General features: G+C 47.4%; 1 long non-coding RNA gene across 2 annotated transcripts in view; it reads right to left on the minus strand.

The window, feature by feature from the left end:
• Positions 1–11,885, minus strand: part of LOC141052117 (uncharacterized) — a 69,478-nt gene extending 57,593 nt beyond the window's left edge. The window contains exon 1 of one of the 2 annotated variants that reach the window (XR_012220750.1): positions 11,758–11,885. This is a non-coding gene — a long non-coding RNA (uncharacterized lncRNA). The remainder of the gene's footprint in view (positions 1–11,757) is intronic. The other variant, XR_012220749.1, reaches the window with a different exon arrangement.
• Positions 11,886–23,176: the final 11,291 nt, after the last annotated feature.

The following is a 23,176-nucleotide window of genomic DNA, read 5'->3' on the forward strand; positions in this document are numbered from 1 at the left end:
AATCCACCTGTTCAGGTGACAGGTTTCTCCCATCCAAATCAGTTTCACCACCTCCTTTCACCAGCAGAGGGAGTTCATTGGACATCAAAGGTGAACGAGAAAATGAGCTCACAACATGTTTCCCTGGTTGTCACTTTTCCTCATGTTAGTGTTAGTACAGCGGTGGGGCCAGTGCCTGCACCACCCAGCTCCCTAGTAAGGAATAGATGTAGGGTGTGCTAGGGTGACAGGTATCCTGATCGGCGACAGGTGAGGAGCCTGTATAGGGAACATTAGGAGTGTTAGGGACACTGACTCAGGGGAGTGCAGGAGGTCTCCACATTCCCCGTCCCATATCGCAGGGCCCACCGTTGTAAATGTTTCCTTATCCCCTGTGTCTTGTTGTATTAGATACCGGCCTGCGGGCCGCGTCACGCTGGACAATTACACGTGCCGTGTCCTGTTGTACTAGTTACTGGCCTGCTGGCCGTGTCACACAGGACGGGGTACGTGACACAGCCAAGGCAACAAAGGAGTGGCTCAAAAAGAAGCACATTAAGGTCATGGAGTGGCCTAGCCAGTCTACATACCTTAATCTCATATGGAGGGAGTTGAAGCTCCGAGTTGCCAAGCAACAACCTCAAAATCTTAATGATTTAGAGAGGATCTGCAAAGGATCTGCAAAGAGGAGTGGACCAAAATTCCTCCTGACATGTGCGCAAACCTCATCAACTACAAAAAACATCTGACTGCTGTGCTTGCCAACAAGGGTTTTGCCACCAAGTATTAAGTCTTGTTTGCCAGAGGAATCAAATACTTGTTTCTCACTGCAAAATGCACTCAAATTTATATAATTTACACACGTGGTCAAAATTGTTGGTTCTCCTCATTTAATGACAGAAAAACCCACAATGGTGACAGAAATAACTTGAATCTGAAGAAAGTAATAATAAATACAAAATTATGAAAATGAATAAATAAAAGTCTAATGTTTTCCTCTTACCTATACTTGGGTGTTTTTAGCTGTGTGTTTTGGGTCATTATCCTGTTGGAAGACCCATGACCTGCGCAAGGGCGGACACACACTGTAGTGGGCCCCTGTGCAAGAAATTTTTTTGGGCCCCCCCTGCCCTTCATAGGGCAACAAAGTTATTTGTTGTTATCTAATATTGAGGCTATGCAGGGCTGGATATATCTGTAGGGTGCTGCTGGGCTGTATTTATTATTTGCCAGTTTCAGCCTCCAAATTATATATACAGGCCAGCACAGCCTCCAAATAACATATGGTATACAGCCCAGCATAGCCTTCAGTTAATATATACAGCCCAGCACAGCATCCAAATAACATATACAGCCAAGCATAGCCTCCAGTTAATACATACAGTCCAGCAACAGCCTTCAGGTAATATATACAGCACCCAGCACAGCCTCCAGGTAATATATACAGCCCAGCACAGCCTCCAGTTAATATATACAGCCCAGCGCAGCCTTCAGGTAATATATACAGCCCACCACAGCCTCCAGGTGATATATACAGCCCAGCATAGCCTCCACTCCAGTTAATATATACAGCCCAGCACAGCCTCCAGTTAATATATACAGCCCAGCACAGCCTTCAGGTAATATATACAGCCCTGCACAGCCTTCAGGTAATATATACAGCCCTGCACAGCCTTCAGGTAATATATACAGCCCACCACAGCCTCCAGGTAATATATACAGTCCAGCATAGCCTCTAAATAACATATATAGCCCAAGACAGCCTCCAGGTAATATATATAGGCACCCCGTTTCCCTTTGTTTCATAATGCTCTCCTCCATATGCGGTCTACTTTTGGCATAGTACGTCTCGCCTTATGTGCCCCCCCGTTTATGCCCACTTTGTATGCCTCGTACACACTTGGCTCCGCTCCGTACATCCAGTACACATCTGGCTCCACTCCGTACACCAAGTACACACCTGACTCCACTCCGTACACCTCGTACACGTGCGGCTCCGCTCCGTACTCACGCGACTTTGCTCCGTACGCCCCATACACGCGCGATTCCGCTCCGAACACCTCATACACACGTCACTCTGTACACCCCATACACACGGGGCTCCGCGCCGTACACCTCGTACACACACGGCTCCGCACTGTACACCTCGTACACACACGGCTCCGCTCCGTACACACTGCTCCGCTCCGTACACCTCGTACACACACGGCTCCGCTCCGTACACCTCGTACACACACGGCTCCGCGCCGTACACACACAGGGCTCCGCTCCGTACACACACAGGGCTCCGCTCCGTACACATCGTACACACACGGCTCCGTACACCTCGTACACACAGCTCCGCTCCGTACACCTCGTACACACACAGCTCCGCTCTGTACGCCTCATACACACACGGCTCCTCTCTGTACAACTCGTACACACACAGCTCTGCTACATCCACCCTGTAAAACCCTCCTGACCCCACACAGAATCTTTACCTCATCCAGCACCAGCCATGACAACCAGCACAGCAAAGTCCTGCACAGTGCAGACAGGGAGGCAGACACAGCCCCTGATCATGTGACCCCTGACTCCTCCCCTCTCACAGGTTCTGTGCGAACACACACTGCCGAGCCTCATAGACAGGAGGCCCCAGATCATGTGACCCCTGACTCCTCCCCTCTCACAGGTCCTCTACGCACAGAACACACACAGCCGAGCCACATTATTGCAGGCTGCGGTGCGTCTATCTGGGACGACAAGAATGGCGTCGGTGGATGGGGGACGTGGCGGCTCAGTGCAATGCGGACGGTTGGAGCCATGAATTAGCCATGCGGTGCTGGAGGGGCCCCCTCTCCCCCGGGGACCCGTTCAATGAACGGGCTGCACGGGCGGTAGGTCCGCCCCTGGACCTGCGTCTGAGACCAATCTTTCTGACACTGGGCAGCACATTTCTCTCTGGAATCCCTTGATAGTCTTGAAAAATATTCAGAATTGAGAGTCCTCAGTGGTTGATACCTTTTAATGGCTAACTGAAAAGATGGTAACACATTGCAAGCTTTCGAGACTACTCAGGTCTCTTCATCAGGCATTTCAATGTACCCTGCACAGATTCTAGACACCCTGTGCCAGATGCAGCAAAGCAGCCCAAGAACATAACAGCCTCCTCTATGTTTCACAGTAGGGACAGTGTTTTCTTGATATGCTTCATTTTTCCTTCTGTGAACATAGAGCTGATGTGCCTTGTCAGAAAGTTCAATTTTCGTCTCATCTGTCCATAGTACATTCTCCCAGAAGTTTTGTGGCTTGTCAACATGTAGTTTGGCAAGTTCCAGTCTGGCTTTTTTATGATTTTTTTTCAACAATGGTGTCCTCCTTGGTCGTCTCCCATGAAGTCCACTTTGACTCATACAACGATGGATGGTGTGATCCGACACTGATGTTGCTTGAGCTTGAAGTTCACCTTTAATCTGTTTAGAAGTTTTTCTGAACTCTTTTGTTACCATTTGTATTATCCTTCTTTGATTTGTCATCAATTTTCCTCCTGCGGCCATGTCCAGGGAGGTTGGCTACAGTCCCTTGGACCTTAAATTTCTGAATAATATGTGCAACTGTAGTCACAGGAACATCAAGCTGCTAGGAGATGGTCTTATAACTTTTACCTTTAACATGTTTGTCTATAATTTTCTAATCTCCTGAGACAAGTCTTTCCTTAGCTTCCTCTGGTCCATGTTGAGTGTGATACACTCCATGTCACCAAACAGCACAGTGAGTATCTGTAGCCCTCTATACAGGCCCACTCACTGATTCCAAGATTGTAGACACCTGTGATGCTAATTAGTGGACATACCTTGATTTAACATGTCCCTTTTGTCACATTATATTCAGGGGTACCATCATTTCTGTACAGGCCTATTTCATGAGTTTTATTTTTTTTTAATTCTGTGGAAGCATGGCTGAAAAGCAATGTCTGACTTTCATTTGTTCATTTTCATAGATTTTTTATTTATTATTACTTTTGTCAGATTCACGTTATTTCTGTGAACATTGTGGGTTTTTCTGTCAGAAAAGGGGTACCAACAATTTTGACCACGTGTGTATACAATGTGATTTTCTGGATTTAATTTTTGATATTCCATCTCTCAATAATACATTTATTCTACCATTAAAGTTACAGACTGTTCATGTCTTTGTCAGTGGGCAAACTTACAAAATCAGCAAGGGATCCAATAATTATTTCCTATATATATATATCCTATATTTTTTCTTTTTTACAAAGCCCAGTTTCAGCGTGACTATTATTATACAGTACAAGCCCAACATAACATTTCTCTCTTGTACCTTTGAGTCTTTTTTCACCTTCTTCTGCCCCTCTGTGCATCCAACTTTATAGAGCTGATTGACTGGTCCTATTGTTATCTACAGCGGCCCCCTACTGTAGGGGTCCCATCTGCAACCCCAGCAGGGACATGTATGTGATTCCCAGTCTCGTGCCCGTGGTAACTGGTTGGAGTTGAGGTAACGCTCTGCACCAGTGTCTGCACATCCCACTACATATGCGCAGAGGTCGATGATGGCGGCTGTCCTGATCATCGCATCTTATTAGTACTGCACAATCCACTAAAAAATCATTATCGCCCCTGGATTGGATTGGTAACAAATGCATAATCCCTGGCACCGTTGTCCAGACCTGGACCTAAGGGCCCCGGGAGAGAATGAATGGACTGGGTCAGACACTGTGCATGACTTCTCTATTAAAGGGAATCTGTCACCCCTTTTTTCGAATATCAGATGAAGGCACCGCCATCAGGGGCTTATCTACAGCATTCTGTAATGCTGTGGATAAGCCCCCAATGTAACCTGAAAGATAAGAAAAGATGGATTTTTGGTTCTTACCGTAAAATCTCTTTCTTGGAGCCTTCATTGGGGGACACAGAATACCATGGGGTGTATGCTGCTGCTGCTAGGAGGCTGACACTATGCAAAACAAGAAAATTAGCTCCTCCCCGGCAGTATACACCCACCGACAGGCACTAGGCACCTCAGTTGGTGAGAAAGCAGTAGGAGAAGCAACGGAAACTCTCTAAACATATGTACCAACCCAACAGGGGACTCAAAGACCCAACACGGTACAATTTAAACAGGGAGGGTGCTGTGTCCCCCAATGAAGGCTCCAAGAAAGAGATTTTACGGTAAGAACCAAAAATCCATCTTTCTTTATCGCCTTATTGGGGGACACAGAATACCATGGGACGTTCCAAAGCAGTCCCAAGGGCGGGAACAGCAATAAGGAACGAAAGAACAGGAAAGGCTTAGGTCGGCCGGTGCGCCACCGCCGCCTGCAGAACCTTCCTACCAACAACTGCATCAGACGAGGCCTGGGTATGAACCCTGTAGAACCTCGCAAATGTGTGCAAGGATGACCAGGTCGCGGCCCTACAAGGTTGCAGAGCCGAAGCCTGGTGTCGAACGGCCCACGAAGCTGCCACAGCCCGGGTGGAGTGAGCTCTTACTCCCGGAGGGGGCCGTCTTTCCTGAAGTCGGTATGCTTCCGGAATGGTAGAACGAATCCAGCGAGTGATCGTGGATTTGGATGCCGGAAGCCCTTTCCTGTGACCTTCAGAGATGACCAGCAATGAATCGGATTGACGAAGTGAAGCGGTCCTAGCGAGGTAGACACGCAAGGCTCTAACAACATCCAGCTTGTGGAGTGACCTCTCAAGAGGGTGAGAAGGAGCTGGACAAAACGATGGAAGAACGATATCCTCGTTGATGTGAAAGGAGGAAACCACCTTTGGCAGGAAGGAAGGAACGGGCCTGAGGACGACTTTATCCTGATGGAGCACCAGATAAGGAGAACGGCATGACAAGGCCGCTAACTCAGAAACTCTTCTGATGGATGTAATGGCGATCAAAAAGGTCACCTTCCATGACAGAAGTGACAAAGGAATGTCCTGGATGAGTTCAAACGGCGCCTTTTGGAGAGCGTCAAGAACGAGATTGAGATCCCACGGTTCTATTGGTGAATGATGAGGAGGAGCCACATGAGCGACTCCTTGGAGGAACGTTTTAACCTGCGGTAAGGAAGCGAGCTCTCTTTGAAAGAGGATAGACAAGGCAGAAACCTGGCCCTTCAGGGTGCTGACAGACAGACCCGAATCTAAGCCAGACTGGAGAAAACCCAGTATGGACGGAATGGAAAAGGCCATTGGAAAAACTTTTTTATCGTCGCACCAACGGAAAAAAGCCTTCCAACACCTGTGGTAAATGCGGGAAGAGGCTGGCTTCCTGGCTTTGATCATCGTCTGAATCACCTGGTTGGAAAAACCTGATCCTCTTAGGATTGCGGCCTCAACGGCCATGCCGTTAAATTCAGAGACCGAGAATTCTCGTGGTAAAGGGGGCCTTGCGAGAGAAGTTCCGGACGGACTGGAAGTCTCCAGGGAACGTCCGCGAGCATGTTCACCAGTTCCGCATACCAAGGCCGTCTCGGCCAGTCTGGAGCCACAAGAATTACTGGAACGCCTTCCGATTTTATCTTCTTGACCACTCTTGGGATCAAGGCAAGAGGTGGAAAAAGATAAGGGAGTTGGAACTGGGACCACGGAATTACTAGGGTGTCGCAAGCGACGGCTAGAGGGTCCCTGGACCTGGCTACGAAGCGCGGAACTTTGTGGTTCATCCGAGATGCCATGAGGTCGACGTCCGGAGAACCCCATCGCTTGCATATCTGATCGAAGACTGAGGGATGGAGAGACCATTCACCTGACGCTAGGCCTTGACAACTCAGAAAGTCGGCTGCCCAGTTTTCCACCCCTGGAATGTGAACGGCGGAGATTGCTGGGACGTAACGTTCCGCCCAGCGCAGAATCCTGGCCACTTCTGACATGACTTGGTGGCTGCGCGTGCCGCCCTGATGGTTTATGTACGCCACAGCCGTGGCATTGTCCGACTGAATGCGGATCGGCTTGCCGACGAGAAGGGGTTGCCAGCGAAGAAGGGCCAGAAAGATTGCTCTGATCTCGAGCAGATTGATAGGAAGAAGAGCTTCCTGAGGGTTCCAGTGTCCTTGAGCCGTCCTCTGATGAAAAACCGCTCCCCAACCCAGGAGGCTGGCATCGGTGGTGATGACTTGCCACCGAAGCGGGAGGAAGGACCTCCCTTGGAGGACTGATGAAGACATTGTCCACCAAGTGAGGGATTGCCTCACTTTGAGAGGGAGAAGAATTGGCCGGTCTAAGGACCTCGTCGTCTTGTCCCAGGCTGAAAGGAGGGACAGCTGAAGAGGACGAAGGTGAAACTGTGCAAAGGGCACTGCTTCCAAGGAAGCTACCATCTTCCCCAGAACTTTCATGCAGAATCGAAGGGGAATGGGCGTCGGCCGTTTGAGGGCTCGAATCCCTTTGAACAGAGCCGCAAATTTTTCCCTCGGAAGAAAAACTCTGGCCAGGTTCGTGTCGAACACCATGCCTAAAAAGGTCAGACGCTCAGTGGGGCTGAGGACGGACTTTTCTTTGTTGATTAACCATCCGAGACGGTCGAGAGTATCCAGGGTTATCTGAAGACTTAGGAGACAGTCTTGACGGGACGAAACCCTTGATTAAGAGATCGTCCAGATAAGGAATGATGAGAATCCCTCTGGATCGAAGGATGGCCATGACCATCGCCATCACTTTCGTGAAAACACGGGGAGCGGAGGCTAGGCCGAAAGGGAGAGCCGTGAACTGGTAATGATCGTCCCGAATCGCAAACCTGAGATATTTCTGATGCTGCAAGCAAACAGGGATGTGAAGATAGGCATCCTGTATGTCCACAGAACAGAGAAATTCTCCAGGCTCCATTGAGGCTATTACCGATCGAAGAGACTCCATTTTGAAGTGAAGAATCTTCACGTGGCGATTGAGCAACTTGAGGTCCAGGATTGGCCGCAGGGAACCGTCTTTCTTCGGGACTACGAAGAGATTTGAGTAGAACCCTGAAAACCGTTCGTCTGAGGGAACGGGAACAATCACTCCGGCGGAAAGAAGGGAGGAGACGGCCTGAAAGAATCCTGGAATGTGGGACCGTTGTCTTGGAGGACGAGACAGGAAAAAACGCCTGTCTGGCGGGGAAGAAAATTCGATCTTGTAACCGGATGCGATTAGTTCCCTGACCCAAGCGTCGTCGACAACCGACAGCCAAGCGTCCACGAAAAAGGAAAGTCTGCCTCCCACCCTGGAAAAACTTCCAGGTGGGGGTGCCCCGTCACTTGGAGGCAAACCTACCGGAACGGGCACCTGAGGACCTGGAGTATTGTCCTCTAGATCTCCAGCGGGGAGCGGGCTTGTAGGAAGGTTTCTTCTGCTCTCGCTCCCTAGATGCGGAAGGACGCTCTTGCTGGACAGATCTCTCTGTGGACGAGAACGGACGAAAAGGCCTAAAGGGCCGAAAACCCTTTCTATTAAAAATACGTCTTGGTCGAGACTGGGGGAGAGAAGTACTTTTGCCCCCAGTGGCGTCGGAAATTATTTGATCCAGCTTGGCCCCAAAGAGCCTAGAACCATGGAAGGGCAGATTGGTGAGCGACTTTTTTGAGGTGGTATCCGCATTCCATGACTTTAACCAAAGAACTCGGCGGACAGCTACTATATTGCTGTTAGCCCTAGCAACGCAACCGGCCGCATCTAAGGAGGCGGCTAAAAGGTATTTACCCGCGTGATTAATTTGATCTGCTAGATCTGCCAGCTCGTCCTGGGGAGCTGCCGCTAAGATGCCCCTGCGAAGAATTTTTGCCCAAGCCAAAATGACTTTAGCTACCCAGGAGGAGGCGAAAATAGGGCAGAGGGAGGCACCGGAGGCCTCAAAGATAGATTTCGCCAAAGATTCTAACTGCCTGTCTGATCCTTAAGTGATGCACCGTCTGGAAGGGACAGAACTGTCTTAGAGGCTATGCGAGAAACGGGAGGGTCCACTTCAGGGGCTTTGGTCCATTTAGAAAGCAAATCAGCCTCAAATGGGTACAGAACATCCAAATACCTGCGGCCCGAAAAGCGTTGCTCAGGGTGCTCCCAATGTTTGGCTAGAGTAGTATCAAACTAGTTGTGGTTTGGAAAAGTTTTAGATGGAGGTCTTGAACGTTTAAATGGAACAGAACATTCCTGAGGAAGGGGCTTGTCCTGCTTAATCTCCAGGGTTTGGAAAATAGCTGAAAGAAGACTATCGACCATACTTCGTGTTTTAGACATGTCATCTGCTTCTGAACTAGATCCTGATTGTGGATCGTCGTCTGACCTAAGGTCGTCCACTGAAGGAGACGGACACCTGGGTGAAGCAGACGGGCCTAGCGAACTGGAAGACGAGCCCGATAGGAGACGCTTCCTGGACATCCTATTCGGCCTGTCCCTCTGAAGGTCGCGGTCAGGAGCGGACGACTCACCCTGAGAGGCGGTCGGAGCAGCGGTGGCTGAAGATAGCTGAGGCAAACGTTCTAGGACCTGGACCAGGGACTGAGAGACTTTGGTCAGATCGGATACCGACTGAGACATAGCTACGGTCCATTCTGGGAGAGGAGAAGTGCCCCCATCACGGGAATCTGTGTGCTCCTGAGAGGCCGACATAGCTGAAGGACTGCAGGACGGGCAGAAAGGAGATGGCTGACCCGAAGCCCACTTCCTTTTACAGCGCGCACAGGCGTAATGAGTAGCGGTGGGCCTGAAACAGAGCTCCTCTGCAGGGTTGGGCATAAGGAAAACTGCGCTGAGTGGCCGCGGAAATTGGGGAAAGAACTGCGGAGGAGCGCTAATATCTCTGCATAGAGCAGAGCCTACCTAGTTCCGGCGAGCAGCAGAAACGCTGAAGTGTCCCCCAAGCAGCGCAGAAAGGCAGGACCGAAGAAACAGGAAATGCCTGATGAGGTGAGCGGTGGGCGGAGCTTAGCGGCTGATCCGCAATTGGAGCTGGCATGAAGGGAGGGAACGAGGAGCCCTGTGATGGGCTAAAAAAGGCGCGAGGAAAGCGCGCTGAGAAGGAGGAGGAGGCGCCCTGAGAGCGGGAGCTGAACTGAAAGTGAAAGTAAAAACCGGCGCCGCAGCCCCGTGATTAAAGCGCCCAGGAAGGAGAAGAGAAAGTCCCTGTAATGGAGGTACTGGGCGCGCAGCAGAGCTGTGGAAAACCATGGCCAGCTATGAAAACAGGGAGAGAAAATCCCTGTATTCAGCCCTTTAATATGAGTGGAGAGGCGCGCGGCTGGTGAGAGCGGCGCCCGTCAGGCAGGGAGAAGGGCGGGAAATTCAAATCCTGGTGTCCAGTTACCCACCAATGTGCCTCTTGGGGATGCTGCGGGCTGGAGGGATCATTCAGGCACCTACCTGACGTCCCTGAAGAGGATGACCACAGGGACCTCTCACAAGGGTAGTGGCAAGTCGCTGGCCGCTGTCCTCTGTACCCGCGTTCTGCAGAAGACGGCATTAACCTCTTGATGGCGAGGGGAATCTTGCGATCGCCGTCTTCCTCTCAGCCCTGTCCCGAGAGAGGGGTGAGGAGGGGGATTTGGCAAGGACCAGCCACCTGTCCACATCCCATAGCACCAGAAGGTGATATGGAAAAAGTCCTGCCAGCATACTGAGAGTTGCGATGTGGGATCACCACACTGCTCGCTCAGCCGCCTGATATGGGAAAGCAGAGTGAACTTCCACCCTGTTTCCCGACTTGAATCTGCAAAACAAAAGACAAGAGAATTAAAAAGTTCCACTAGAACACCTAAGGAAAGAAAAGGTTAATTGCGGATCTGGGAAGATCCCGGTCCGCCTCCTACAGACACTAAGCACAAACTGAGGTGCTTGGTGCCTGTCGGTGGGTGTATACAGCCGGGGAGGAGCTAATTTTCTTGTTTTGCATAGTGTCAGCCTCCTAGCAGCAGCAGCATACACCCATGGTATTATGTGTCCCCCAATAAGGCGATAAAGAAAAAGAGTTAGATTATACTCACCCTGGCGTCCGGTCCGATGGGTGTTGTGGTCCGGCGCCTCCCATCTTCTAACGGTGACGTCCTCTTCTTTCCTTCCTGTCGTGGCTCCTGCGCAGGCGCCGGGAGAGGTCCGGAGCCTGCGCAGTGCAGTATTCTGCTCTGCCCTCAACAGGGTAGAGCAGTGCGCCTGTGCCGGAGCAGCGACGGGCAGGAATGAAGAGGACATCATCGCTGCAAGATGGGAGGCGCCGAACCGAACCGCGACTCCCTCCGGACCCGGAACACCCCTGGGTGAGTATAATCTCTTTTTTCTTATCTTTCAGGTTACATCGGGGGCTTATCTACAGCATTACAGAATGCTGTAGATATGCCCCTGATGGCGGTGCCGGCAGCTCATAGTCGAAAAAAGGGGTGACAGATTCCCTTTAAAGGGGTGGTGCTCAGTTGAGAAGTCCCATGATCACTGGGACCGCACAGATCCTGGGAATGGCACCTTGAAAAGCCCTTTTTAAAGAGAATGAAGGTTGAACATTTGCACCTCCGCTCCATTCATTCTCTATGGCAGGGTTCCCCTACTCCAGTCCTCAAGGCCCACCAACAGGTCATGTTTTCAGGATTTCCTTAGTATTGCCCAGGTGATAATTGCTTCACCTGTACAATACAAAATAAACCCTGAAAACATGACCTGTTGGTGGGCCTTGAGGACTGGAGTAGGGGAACCCTGCTCTATGGGACTGCTGGAGATAACTGAGTACAGGCACCCTCTGCAGCTCAGGAGTCTGGGAAAGCTGGGTGAAAAGCACTGCAGAGGCAGAGCAACACAATTCAAAATCTGTCATTCCATTACTGACCAGAGACTACAACTCCCAGCTTGCTTCACGTCATCATGATATCAACAAAACAAACAACTCGGTGCCCACACTAAGCAGGTCCGATGACGCTGTGTTTCTCTCCTCCACGCATGCGTCGTCACTGGAAGCTCCGCCCGTTTCATGGGCGTGGCCTAAAGAGGAACACATGTTTTTGGAGCCGGAAGACTGAGCAGAGGTGCAAGTGAGCGCGGATTAATCCTCTATAGTTCCCTGCGTGTGTTTTTGGGAGTGGGCTGGTGGTACACGCGTGGGTGTAGTGGAGTTAAAGGGGAGCAGGTGTGGTGTGTGGGGATTAGTGGAGGCTTGCATGGTTGCGCAAGTATTTGGTGAGGCTGATGTCTCATGTTCGCTGACATGTCGCACCGTCTGTAGTCCTGGGAGGAAAACTGCAGTGCTGCGACTTTCTGATAGACTCGCTTGCAGTTTTGCACTTTTCCTGCTTGCTGTCGGTGACTGCAGCGGTTCGCAGGCTGCAATCCTGGCCGAATCCATTACAGTAAGGGCAAGATGGCGTCCGGACCCGTATCACCTGCCCATCGTGCCCCCTGCAGGTCCAGACCGGAAGTCACGAGTGTATCACCTGCCCATCGTGCCCCCTGCAGGTCCAGACCGGAAGTCACGAGTGTATCACCTGCCCATTGTGCCCCCTGCAGGTCCAGACCGGAAGTCACGAGAGTAAAAGTTTGCTTCTCTGCTCTGTTTAAAGGGGTTTTCTGTTAATATGCTTTTATTACCTGTGTACAGGATGGGGTCCCACCACAGCTAACTGCACAGCAGACCCATGCTTTAGTCTTTAAAGGGGTTGTCTCATCTTATTAAATGAGTAAAATTTCAAAATGTTTGTTAAAAGCATCAACTTATCAATTTTCCTCTTATTAGAAATCCTCTCCACTCTCAGGAACGGAGGGGATTTTTAATTTTAGAACTTACTGCTTGTTGCCTAGGCTACCGTCCTCCTTGGTGGTGGCTGGATTCCTGGGCAAGCAGGGATTAGTGAGGCAGAGGAGCAGTGCTCTCCTGAAGATAGGCTCTTAGGACAACCCCTTTTAATTTGAACAGCTGTTGAGGGGCGGACCAGTGGTCAGGTGAGAAATGCTGCTGACCAGAACACCTTTACGCCACGTTCACACTATCACTAACCAATAAACTGAGGGACATGGAGGAAAGAATCAAGAGCTTCCAAAACCCTCTGGACACACCAATCAGTGTGCTGGAAATAAAGGATAGAATCAGACTTATGAAATGCAAGAAGGCCGGGGGCAGTGACAGCATCCTGCCAGAGATGATCAAATACAGCTCCCCTGACATGCATGCAGCACTTGCAAAACTCTCACCCACATCCTAAGCATGGCTACTTCCGCAATGCTGGAATCAAGGTCTCATTAGCCCATCAACAAGATGGAGACCGATACAATCCAGCAAACTACAGAGGGATCTGTGTCAGCAGCCTTCCTCACCCAGAATGACCTCCTCAGCAGAAGCCAAGCTGGGTTCATACCTATGCAGCATCAGTAGTAAAAGATAGGATGTTAAAATAATAAAAAAAAATGGTTATTCTCACCTTCTGACGGCCCCCGATCTCCTCAGCGGCGCTCCCAGTACGTTTCGGTCCCAGTGATGCTTTGCACGAAGGACCTTTGTAATGTCACAATCCATTCCTTGGAACAATAGATGCTGGCAGTGTGGCTGATAGTCGGGAAGGCTCCGGGGGCTGACAGAAGGTGAGTATATCCCGATTTTTTATTTTAATTCTATTTTTAACAGAAATATGGTACCCAAGGCATGGAGGACAGTCTCCTCTCCTCCAGACCCTGGGTACCATCTGCACATGAAGCACTCACTTTACTCATGGTGGGCATAGACACATGCGTAAAGTGAGAGTTTCATTGCAATCCTTTGGTGGTCGACTTGCCGCAATTCCACAGAAATAATGAACATGCTGCGGATTTTACCACTATGTGATTCCGCAGCGGTAAAATCCGCAGCCTGGACACAGCAACTGCGGATTCCCATAGGAATGCATGGGGATGCGTTTTTTAAGCGATTTTTTTTAAGCGATTTTTTAAAGCGTTTCCGCTGCGGGAAAAACGCGGCGGAAACGCTTAGAAAACGCAACGTGGGCACACAGCCTAATATAGACACGTCACCACTTTCTGTATTTATCACCCATTCCTGGTATTGGCTTACAAATACTGATGTAAAATACTGACCAAGTGTGATGAAGGAGCAGTCGCCATCTTGGATATGGGGCCTAATGCTCGCCTCATGTCTGAGCTTGGCATCCATTTTGGTCTGAGTTCACCAGAATTACAGGCAGCCAACTGCTCCTACCCCCTAGGGCCTGTGTGCATAGTGAATAAAGCAGGAATTAGTGCTCCAATGTTGAATAGCAAGGCCTTTTAGTATGATAATGAGATAAGGCCCAAAACAGAACTTCAAAGCTTGAGTAGGAGCCACACCAGCATGGGGCAGGAATGTGCCTGGGGGCTTCAATTAGAATATACCTGTCAGCTGGACACAGAAATACACATCCATTGTCTCTCCCAGCCGCTCCGGCTCCATCCTAGGATCATGGATTATGAACACATCTTACGAGTTATGGACTCATGAAAAATATCCAAGTGACCCTGAGGAAATCGCGCATCTGGCAGTGTGACTCCTGAGTCGGTGAGGGCGCTGGGACTTGAGATATAGAGATTGGCCCTCCACAGTGACCCAATGGGGCCATGTTTGCTCTCCACACGACAGGCAAAACAAACCGCATTCACTGGTACCTCTCATGTCCTGATCCGATCATGCTGTTGAAAGTTACCCCCTTTCTTGGATATTGGGAATAAGTTCTGCAGGGAGCTAAAGGTGGAGATTATTAGCACACCCTCTGACACATGGGGAGGGACCCAGCACGCTTAAGAACTAGCAGCCCATGGCAGAGACAGACACTCACACAGAAGAACCAGAGGATTGTGATCTAAGAAGGAACTGGGGACAGATCTGCCAAGGGAAGCAGCGGCCGCGCTTTGGAGTCTGTCCGACAACTAAGATTCTTGTACCTGTGGACTGCAGAGCTCCCAGCACCCACATATTGTAGGGACAATCTGGTAAATTGACCTCCAGCTTAATATCTCTAAGTCTTGTACCCTTATTGTTATATTTTACTCTGACTGCAAATCCACTGTAATTCCATTGTATAGCTTTCTGTATATTTCTGTAATTATCTAGTGCGCCCTTAAGGCAATTAAACTATAAAATTAATCTTGGGCTGATGCTTTTACTCTGATCACGAATCTTAGAATACCCAGCGGGTAACAGGCCATCCTCCCCGGCGGCCATTTGCTCTAGGTGCAGTTCCCTTACTGACCTGAGAGACCAAGGGGGCGCCGGAGAGCTGTGCCTGTGTAGTTATGTCACATTGGTGAGGTGGGAGGAACGGGTCCTGTGTGGTGTTTCCTCCACACCAAGTACTGAACGTGTGACTGTGGCCTTAAAGGGGTTGTCCTACAGTGAAATATAAAACATATATTTTTTTTCCTCTTGATTACAAATAATAAACAGACTCTGCTTCCAGAGCTGCCGGAGAACTTTAGAGACCTGTGTTGGATCCGCAGGGGCACTGGAGGAGACTTTGCTTCTGGTTTTGATCTGTGCTGAAAAGAATATATATTTTTGTGTCCGATATCCCCAATAAGCATTTTTATGTCTAGGACTCGTATTTTTTTATGTAACCGTTGATAATTTCTGTTTTGCAGAAATATCCTCCCACCCCTGAGATTCCGTCCGGCACCTGCAGCAATGGTAACGTTGGCATGACTTCTCCCTATGTGGTCACATTTGTGTTTTATGGAATTTTATAGAGGTCTCAATCAGATGTGTACATTTCCACTTGTGCGTGAAAAAAAAAAGTAACATTTTTATTAGTGTGTCAGTGGTTCATCTGGTTTTCTCATATGAAAAAAATGTCAAAGTTTTTCTCACCATTAACCCCTTCACTACCAAGGGTGGTTTGCACGTTTACTCCCGGGCCAATTTTTACAATTCTGACCACTGTACCTTTATGAGGTCATAACTCTGGAACGCTTCCATGGATCCCGGTGATTCTGACATTGTTTTCTCGTGACATATTGTACTTCATGTTAGTGGTAAAATTGCATTCAAATAACTTGCGTTTATTTGTGAAAAAAACGGAAATTTGGCGAAAATTTTGAAAATTTCGCAATTTTCCAACTTTGAATTTTTATGCCCTTAAATCACAGCGATACGGCACACAAACTTAATACATAACATTTCCCACATGCTTACTTTACATCAGCACAATTTTGGAACCAAAATTTTTTTTTGTTAGGAAGTTATAAGGGTTAAAAATTGACCAGCGATTTCTCATTTTTGCAACACCATTTTATTTTTAGGGACCACTTCACATTTGAAGCCACTTTGAGGGGTCTATATGATAGAAAATACCCAAAAGTGACACCATTCTAAAAACTGCACCCCTTAAGATGCTTAAAACCACATTCAAGAAGTTTATTAACCCTTTAGGTGCGTCACAGGAATTTTTTGAATATTAAAAAAAAAATGAACATTTAACTTTTTTTCACAAAAAAAATACTTCAGGTTCAATTTTCTTTATTTTACCAAGGGTAACAGGAGAAATTGGACTGCAAAAGTTATTGTGCAATTTGTCCTGAGTACGCTGATACCTGATATGTGGGGGGGAACCACTGTTTCGGCGCATGGCAGACCTCAGTAGGGAAGGAGCGCCGTTTGACTTTTTCAATGCAAAATTGGCTGGAATTCAGATCGGACGCCATGTCGCGTTTGGAGAGTCCCTGATGTACCTAAACAGTGGAAACCCCCCAAGTGACCCCATTTTGGAAACTAGACCCCCCAAGGAACTTATCTAGATATGTGGTGAGAACTTTGAACCCACAAGGGCTTCACAGAAGTTTATAACGTACAGCAGTACAATTAAAAAATCATATTTTTTCCACAAAAATGATCTTTTCACCTTCAATTCTTATTTTTCCAAAAGTAACAGGACCCTAAAAGATATTGTGCAATTTATCCTGAGTACGCTGATACCCCACATGTGGGTGTAAACCTCTATTTGGGCGCATGGCAGAGCTCGGAAGGGAAGCAGCGCCATTTGACGTTTTTGACTGGAATTGAGATCGGACACCATGTCGCGTTAGAAAAGCCCCTGATGTACCAAAACAGTGGAAACCCCCTACAAATGACACCATTTTGGAAACTAGACCCCCCAAGGAACTTATCTAGATGTGTGGTGAGCACTTTGAACCCCCCAGTGTTTCACAGAAGTTTATAACGACCGGGCGTGAAAATAAAAATATCGTATTTTTTCAACAAACATCATCTTTTAGTCCCCATTTTTTTTATTTTCCCAAGGGTAACAGGAGAAATTGGACCCCAAAAGTTGTTTTCCAATTTGTCCTGAGTACGCTGATACCTCATATGTGGGAGAAAACTACTGTATGGGCACACGCCGGGGCTCGGAAGGGAAGTAGTGACGTTTTGGAATGCAGACTTTGATGGATTGGTCTGCGGGTGTCATGTGCGTTTGGAGAGCCCCTGATGTACCTAAACTATTGAAACTCCCCACAAGTGACCCCATTTTAGAAACTAGACCCCCCACGGAGCTTATCTAGATGTGTGGAGAGCACTTTGAACCCCCAAGTGCTTCACAGAAGTTTATAACGCCTGGGCGTGAAAATAAAAAAAACATTTTTTTCCGCAAAATTATATTTTTGCCCCCAATTTTTTATTTTCCTAAGGGTAACAGGAGAAATTGGACCCCAAAAGTTGTTTTGTAATTTTTCCTGAGTAGGCTGATACCCTACATGTGGGGGTAAAACACTGTTTGGGCGCATGGCAGAGCTTGGAAGGGAAGGAGCACCATTTGACTTTTTCAATGCAGAATTGGCTGGAATTTAGATCAGACGCCATGTTGCATTTGGAGAGCACCTGATGTGCCCAAACAGTGGAAACCCAATTATAACTCCAACCCGAACCTCAACACACCCCTAACCCTAATCTGAGCCCTAACCCTAACCCTAGCCCTAACCCTACCCTAACCCTAGCGGGAAAATGGAAATAAATACATTTTCTTTTAGTTTTATTATTTTTCCCTAACTAAGGGGGTGATAACGAGGGGTTTGATTTACTATTTATGGCGGTTTTTATATTTGGCAGCTGTCATACGCTAAAAGACGCTTTTTATTAATAGCTGTCTACAAATATCTAAAGGGCTGTCACATTGTAGAAGGATCAACTTTATTCTCATTTGCACAAGGAAAGACTAGAAGCAATGGGATGAAGCTGAATGGGAGGAGACACAGATTAGATATTAGAAAAAACTTTTTGACAGTTAGAGTGATCAATGAGTGGAACAGGCTGCCACGAGAAGTGGTGAGTTCTCCTTCAATGGAAGTCTTCAAACAGAGGCTGGACAGACATCTAACTGGGATGATTTAGCGAATCCTGCTTTGAGCAGGGGGTTGGACCAGATGGCCCAGGAGGTCCCTTCCAACTCTACGATTCTATGATTCTATGATTATTGTAAAAATAGTTTTTGCATCACCACATATTGTGAGGTATAATTTTTCCGTATTTTGACCCACCGAGTCATGTGAGGTCTTATTTTTTGCGGGATGAGTTGACGTTTTTATTGGTACCATTTTCGGGCACGTGACATTTTTTGATCGCTTTTTATTTCGATTTTTGGGACGCAGAATGAACAAAAACCAGCGTTTCATGAATTTCTTTTGGGGGGGTGCGTTTACACCGTTCCGCGTGCGATAAAATTGATAAAGCGGTTTTATTCTTCGGGTCAGTACGGTTACAGCGATACCTCATTTAGGTCGTTTTTTTATGTTTTGTCGGTTTTTTGCAATGAAAACAATTTTATATAAAAAATAATTATTTTTGTATCGCTTTATTCTGCGAGCTATAACTTTTTTATTTTTTTGCGGATGATGCTGTATGGCGGCTCGTTTTTTGCGGGACAAGATGACGTTTTCAGCGGTACCATGAATATTTATATGCGTCTTTTTGATCGCGCGTTATTGCATTTTTTGTTCGGTGGTATGATAAGAAATCATTATTTTTTGCTTTGTTTTTTATTTTTATTTTTTAAGGGGTTCGCTAAAGGGGTTAAATAATGGGACAATTTTATAGGGCAGGTCATTACGGACGCGGCGATACCAAATATGTGTACTTTTATTGTTTTTGTTTTTTTTATTTTGAAAAAATGGATTTATTGGGGAATATTTTTTTTTTTTTTTTTTTATACTAATTTATTTAGCGACCTTTTTTTTTTTTTTTTTTTCCTTTATTACCTTGTCCCAGGTGGGACATCACTGTCCTGTGACAGATCGCTGATCTGTCACATCACAGATCACTGTGACAGATCAGCGATCTGTCACAGGCACTGCTGCAGACTTCCTCATGCCTGCGCTTTGCAGGCACTGAGGAAGACAGCTTCCTCAGGCCCCCGAAGGCCCCAGTTGCCATCTTGGATTCGGGGGCCTGGAGGAAAGGAGCCCCCCCGCAGCAGCGCTGCACATTGCGCTGCCGTGGGGGGCTCAGGGAAGCACGGAGGGAGCCCCCTCCCTGCAGATGCTTCCCTTTAACCCCCGGTACACCGCGATCGCGTTTGATCGCGGTGTGCAAGGGGTTAACGTGTCGGGGGCGGTCCGTGACCGCCCCTGACACATTGTGCTGGGTGTCAGCTATGATAATTAGCTGACACTAGGCTGCGATCAGCGGCGCTCACCACGTGGGCGCCGCTGATCGCGGTGACGTAATATTCCGTCCATGGTAGTTAGGTCCAGGGTCACATGGACGGAATATTACGTCCTTTGTAGGTAAGGGGTTAAACATTTTTAAAAAATCTGACTAAAAGGGATAAACGGGCACCATCCACAATATATACTCAGGTGGGATCACCTAGTGCATATAAATAAATTAACACAGTAACAAATTAAGAGAAAAGTATATGCACACAAATGGGGATCACCATACACTAACATAGTCAAAAAACAAATTTTATTATAGTGAACACAACAAGCAAACACTTAGTTTAAAAACAATTAAAATGTCTGAACTCACAGACACACAAAAACAATGGGTCATGTTAATAGACAGTTAAATACTGTGGGCCCCAGAATTAACCATTTAATCAAATAACAAATATCTACTGAATTTCAATATCTGGGATCTAGCACCACAGGTTAACAATCCCAATCTTATTCATTGTCATAATATCATGGTGTTAATACAAATATACCAGAATATCTACATATCAAGTCCTATAGGGAAACACTGTGATTGCATAAGGGATACACAGGCAAAATAAATGCCATGTGTATGCATCAAATTCTCAACATGTTACCACTAAATCAAATACAAGAAAATAGGGACAACATAGCCCCTTTCCCTAACATGATATCAACTGGTTTCTGAGGACAAGCAGACCAATGGTTAAATTGTATGGGACCCCCAAACCCACGCGTATCGACACTATGAAGTGTCTTTCTCAAGGTCAGTGTCCCCATTTTCTTGTATTTGATTTAGTGGTAACATGTTGAGAATTTGATGCATACACATGGCATTTATTTTGCTTGTGTATCCCTTATGCAATCACAGTGTTTCCCTATAGGACTTGATATGTAGATATTCTGGTATATTTGTATTAACACCATGATATTATGACAATGAATAAGATTGGGATTGTTAACCTGTGGTGCTAGATCCCAGATATTGAAATTCAGTAGATATTTGTTATTTGATTAAATGGTTAATTCTGGGGCCCACAGTATTTAACTGTCTATTAACATGACCCATTGTTTTTGTGTGTCTGAGTTCAGACATTTTAATTGTTTTTAAACTAAGTGTTTGCTTGTTGTGTTCACTATAATAAAATTTGATTTTTGACTATATTAGTGTATGGTGATCCCTGTTTGTGTGCATATACTTTTCTCTTAATTTGTTACATTTTTAAAAAATGCTGTCACCTGAACGTCATGTGAGCGATCTCCATTTTTATTTCATGGAGCCGTTGATCTATTGATTTTAATGGGCAAATTGATCTTTGACTTTAGATCACGTCTCTGCTATATATATTTCACTTTTTTTATTTTGAGGCCATAGCGTATGTGCACACGTCTTCTTTTAGCCTCCGACATACTATGCTTGCATCGTTTTTGAAGCATATGATGATTTGATCAAACACCGGCGTTTTTCTGACGTCTTTGGCTGTCAACTTTTACTTTAAACAAAAAAAAAAAATCCATATGTAACTTAATGGTGGCTTTCAAAAAGAATGTTGCCGTCCTGGAGTGAAAAAAGGCAGAATATGTGCACAGCAAGTTGTTTTTACATTGCTGTGCAATATGTTCTTTATTATTGAGGTTTTTCCTTAGCGCTTTTCAGGCAGTTTTCACATGAATCCGTCTGAAAAAGACAGAGAGTGCATGTAATTTATCACTAAACCCCTTCTTCGGGGTCTGTCCTGTGAGGCCCCAGCAGTGGGACAGCAGTCTGTGTGTAGAACAAGCACTGGTCATCTCACAACATTGGTATTCTCCACTATGGTGTTCTGGTTTATAAAAGGAGACTGGAATGTAAGAAGCCCGCTATAATCTAAGCATAGAGATAAAGGGTTACTCCAGAGATTCCTATTCATAGCGTAAGGGATAACCTATGGATTAATGGGGGGGGTCCAACCACTGGAAGACCAACTTTCAGATGGTTAGGCCTCAGGAGCCCAGGAAATGGACTGTGGGGTGTCCCGACTCCCTTTACGACAGAGGTTGGAAGGAAAGAAGGATTGGGCATGCTGGATTTCAACATGTCCAATCTTTTGGAGAGATAAGCCCCCAGAGGTGTGACAGCGGCTCCTTTCCTCATTCAGAATGCATGCACACTTAGGCGGGGCGTGCATGAGCATGGAGTGTTGGGTTCGGCAGCCGACTGAAATGTATGTCCAGCAGAGACGAACATGGACCAGATACTCCTGATGGAGACCATATTGTCGAGAGACGGTATCATCCCCCTTCTCTTGTCTTGACGCCATTATTATTATTATTATTATTATTATTATTATTATTATTATTATTATTTATTTATATAGCGCCATTAATTCCATGGTGCTGTACATGAGAAGGGGGGGTTACATACAAAGTTATAGATATCGTTAACAGTAAACAAATTTACAATGACAGACTGGTACAGAGGGGGGGGGACCCTGTCCTTGCGGACTTACATTCTTTGGGATAGTGGGGAAGAGACAGAAGGTCGGGGGTGCAGCAACTCTGGTGGTGATGAGGCGGCAGCTCGGGCAGTGGTGAGGCGGCAGAATGGTTATTGCAGGCTGTAAGCTTTCCTAAGAGATGGGTTTTCAGGTTCCGTTTGAAGGATCCGAGGGTGGTGGATAATCGGACGTGTTGAGGCATGGAATTCCAGAGGATAGGGGATCAGTGGCGGATCTTGATGGGGCGGTCGCCCCGGGCCCAAGGTTTTTTGGGGGCCCAGGGCAGGGGCCAATCCGGTCGGCATCTGTGTGAGCCGCCGCCGCGCAGTGGCGTAGGAAGGGGGTTGCGGGGGGGTGCTGTGGGACTCGGGAGAGAAGCGTGGAGGCGGCCGGCCGAGGCACAGTGAGGAGAGAAGAGGACTGAGTATTAGCAGGAGATTTTGGCAGCGGCTAGCGCAGGTGGGTCACAGGTCACTCACCATGCTCAGTCAGCTGCTGAGCTCTCCCTGCGGGCGGCTTCCTTCCTCAGTGTCACACAGAGTCACTCACACTCACACACACAGCAGCCAGGCAGTCGCAGGCAGCCTGTGTAAGGCTGTGTGCACACACTGCGGATTTTGCTGCGGTTCCGCAGCGGTTTTTGACATGTCAATTCTTTCTGCGGATTCTCCTGCGGTTTGCCATCTCCTCTATTGAGGAGATGAAAAACCGCAGGGCAAAACCGCAGAGCAATCCGCAGGTAAAACCGCAGGGCAAAACCGCAGAGCAATCCGCAGGTAAAACCGCAGGTATTTTGACCTGCGGTTTCACCTGCGGATTTTACAAAATCTGCACCTAATCCGCAGCGTGTGCACACAGCCTAAGTGTAACTTATATGTTAACACAAAAAAATGGAGTGAAAGTCCAAAATATTTTAGAAACGTAAGAAATTTATTTGAGGAACAACCCCGTTATCCCGTGCTAAAGTGCTTACCCATCATGTGCTCCAGGACAAGTGCAGCGCCGCCACCAGCGCAAGTGCAGCGTGGCGGCGCTGCACTTGTCCTGGAGGCTGGAGCACATGATGGGTAAGCACTTTAGCATGGGATAACGGGGTTGTTCCTCAGGGTGCGCACCTGGGTTCTTCCCTACACT

This window comes from Dendrobates tinctorius, unplaced genomic scaffold (genome assembly GCF_039654945.1).
Source record: "Dendrobates tinctorius isolate UK_male_01 unplaced genomic scaffold, ASM3965494v1 ptg000158l, whole genome shotgun sequence".
Taxonomy (NCBI): domain Eukaryota; kingdom Metazoa; phylum Chordata; class Amphibia; order Anura; family Dendrobatidae; genus Dendrobates; species Dendrobates tinctorius.